Genomic DNA, 3,149 nt, shown 5'->3' with positions numbered 1-3,149 from the left:
GTAGATAGAGCATGGCGCTTGTAACGCCAGGGTAGTGGGTTCGATCCCCGGGACCACCCATACGTAGAATGTATGCACACATGACTGCAAGTCGCTTTGGATAAAAGCGTCTGCTAAATGGCATATATTATTATTATTATTTATTATTATATTATTATTATGTACATACTACCTCAATAAACCCGACTAACAGGTGTCTGTATAGAGCCTCGCTACTCTTTTTTCAAATGTCTTTTTAAGGTTGATTATTTATTTACTTACCTACACACACATGCTTTTTTTTCTCCGTAACTATTGGTTAGAGCCTGTAAGTCCACTGTAAGTTTCACCTGTTGTATTTGGTGCTTGTGACAAATAAACTTTGATTTGATTTAACATAATATCTAACATACTAAGTAAGTTGATAAAGGGTTTTAAGGATTAAAGCAAAGTGGTTCAAACATAATAAGTTGTTGCTAAGTTGTTCAAATGCAAAAGATGTCCATGACGTGATTCGAACAACACAAGGTTTGGGCTGCTAGACGGTTACTTCATGTGACCACCCCGACCAACCTCACCCCTATTGTTTGTCTTCAGTAACCTACTGTCTTTATCTGTGATTAAAATGCACTGTCTGCATAATTGTGTACTGCACATGACAAAAGCCTTCTCAGACAAGTTTTTTCCAGACAAAGGCCATCTTTCTCCTCTCTGTAAAAATCAATACACTGGCCTGTGTGTGTGTGTGTGTGTGTGTGTGTGTGTGTGTGTGTGTGTGTGTGTGTGTGTGTGTGTGTGTGTGTGTGTGTGTGTGTGTGTGTGTGTGTGTGTGTGTGTGTGTGTGTGTGTGTGTGTGTGTGTGTGTGTGTGTGTGTGTGTGTGTGTGTGTGAGTACACTGGCTTAGGGTTGTCTATGATTCATTCTGTGAAAATCCCGGAGTTTATCAAGTGTTTTGCAAATCACATTGCTTTCATTAACCATCCATAAAATGGGAACAATCTCGGAACAAGTTTTCTTAAGGGATTGTTGTTGATGTGCAGAACCAGAGGAAAATGTCTGGCAAAGAACTTGCGCAACACACGCACACACACACACACACACACACACACACACACACACACACACACACACACACACACACACACACACACACACACACACACACACACACACACACACACACACACACACACACACACACACACACACACACACACACACACACCTACCACTGAATGGAGTAGTTTATTCCCAGCCGGGTCCAAGTGTTTTAGTAGTCATAGTCAGCAGGGGAAAGAACCAGGTGGACAAATTCTGTTTTGTGAAACCTTTACCTCTCCGAGGATGGAGAGAAAGTAGTCCATGCTATGCCCAGGAGGACATGGTCTAGGCTGGGCTGGGCATTTCTGGAAGTCCCCTTCGGGAGATGACCCATTTCTGTGAAAATGGAGGTCGAAGGAGACATTCCATAAAGATGACGGGCGTGGAGTAATTAATCATCATCTCTGCCGGTTGTCTGGAGCGGTTTGCTGTGATTTACAGGAAAATAGGAACACCTTGATTCTCTGGCCTGTTAATATGAATCTCAACAGGTGTTTAATTTGGTAATGCGTTCCACATTGACAAATTATTTGGCACGTTATTTGACCGTTTTTCTTTTTGGCTTCTAATCAAAAATCACTATGGTCTTCACGCACACAAGCACTCTCTCTCTCTCCTTCTGGCCCTCCTGCTATCTCCCTTCTGCCCTCTCTCCTTCTCTCTCTCTCCTCTTTTCTTCTTTCCCTCCTGCTTTCTTTCTCCTCTCTTCAACTTTTCTCTCTCGCCTCTCTCCTTCTCTCTGTCCTTCTCTCCCTCCTGCTTTCTCTCCTTATCTCCCTCCAGCTCTCCCTCTCTCCTCTTCCTTCTGCTCTCTCGCTCTCATCTCCCTCTCTACTTCTCATCCTCCTGCTCTCTCTCCTTCTCTCCCTCCTGCTCTCTCTCCTTTTCACCCTCCAGCTCTCTCTCTCTCCCTGACCCCATAACTACTGATCCCACAGGAAATGCTTCAGTCAAGCAGCTATGACTTCTCAGAAGCAATATCTCTCTCTCCATCTATCTCTCTCTTTCCCTCTATTCATCTCACTATCTCCTTCCCTCTCTCAATCTTTCAGGATGGTGTGACAGATCATAGTTACACACACACTCACACACACACGCACGCGCGAGCACACACACACACACTATCCAGACAGTCATTATCTGGGACAGAATGGGCAGCAGACGGTCAAATGTGGGTTCATTTTATTGTGAGAAAACATAACAAAATGATGCATGTCTTCAATTCTCTGTATTTCACATGAAAAACAACAGGCCATGATATTTACAAGGATTTGTAAGGAGAATACTGAAACAAAAATGAAATAGATTAGATTATCAGTCATCAAAGCCATCAAAACACTTTCTCAGAAAAACGCTAATCCCATGATAATGAACACTGAGCTATATTTCCCCAACAACATAACAAATCTGCAAATGGTGATGAGGGGTGTCAGCTGAGCTTGGGAGGCTTTCTAAGGAAACATAGGGAGACCCATTGCCCCTCCCCTCCTCATGTTTGTCCTTCCATGTCACAAGGCAGGTGGATTAAGACCCAGTTAGACAGAGAGAGAGAGAGAGAGAGAGGGGGGGAGAGAGGGGGGAGAGAGAGAGAGAGAGAGAGAGAGAGAGAGAGAGAGAGAGAGAGAGAGAGAGAGAGAGAGAGAGAGAGAGAGAGAGAGAGAGAGAGAGAGAGAGAGAGAGGTTGGGTTGGGTTGGGGAGACACGTGAAGAGGCTCAGTACACCACACATGATGACTGGGCCTACAGTGCCTGTATGGGATGAGAACTAAACTGAAGAACACAAGTACTCTTTACTGGTCCTCAATAATAGCATGAGTAAAAGTAAAGATACCTTACTAGAAAATGACTCAATTAAAAGTTAAAGTAAAATAGTAAAGTACTACTTGAGAAAAAGTCTAAAAGTATTTGGTTTTAAATATATTTAAGTATAAAACGTAAATGTATTGCAAAAATATACTTAGGTATCAAAAGTTAAATTATAAATCATTTTAGGAAATTTAAATGATTTATACATTTACTTTTGATACTTAAGTATATTTTAGCAATACATTTACGTTTTATACTTAAG

At 42.2% G+C, this 3,149-nt stretch overlaps 1 protein-coding gene across 1 annotated transcript in view; it reads right to left on the bottom strand.

The window, feature by feature from the left end:
* Positions 1 to 2,248: 2,248 nt before the first annotated feature.
* LOC123992497 (arylacetamide deacetylase-like) overlaps positions 2,249 to 3,149 on the bottom strand; it is a 26,876-nt gene continuing 25,975 nt past the window's right edge. The window contains exon 5 of the mRNA XM_046293679.1: positions 2,249 to 3,149. This exon is cut by the window's right edge and continues 2,027 nt beyond it. The gene's annotated coding sequence lies outside the window, so the exon portion shown is untranslated.

This window comes from Oncorhynchus gorbuscha, linkage group LG13 (assembly GCF_021184085.1).
Source record: "Oncorhynchus gorbuscha isolate QuinsamMale2020 ecotype Even-year linkage group LG13, OgorEven_v1.0, whole genome shotgun sequence".
Lineage (NCBI taxonomy): Eukaryota > Metazoa > Chordata > Actinopteri > Salmoniformes > Salmonidae > Oncorhynchus > Oncorhynchus gorbuscha.
Note: the sequence above shows the minus strand (reverse complement) of the source record. Positions and strands in the feature narration are given on the sequence as shown.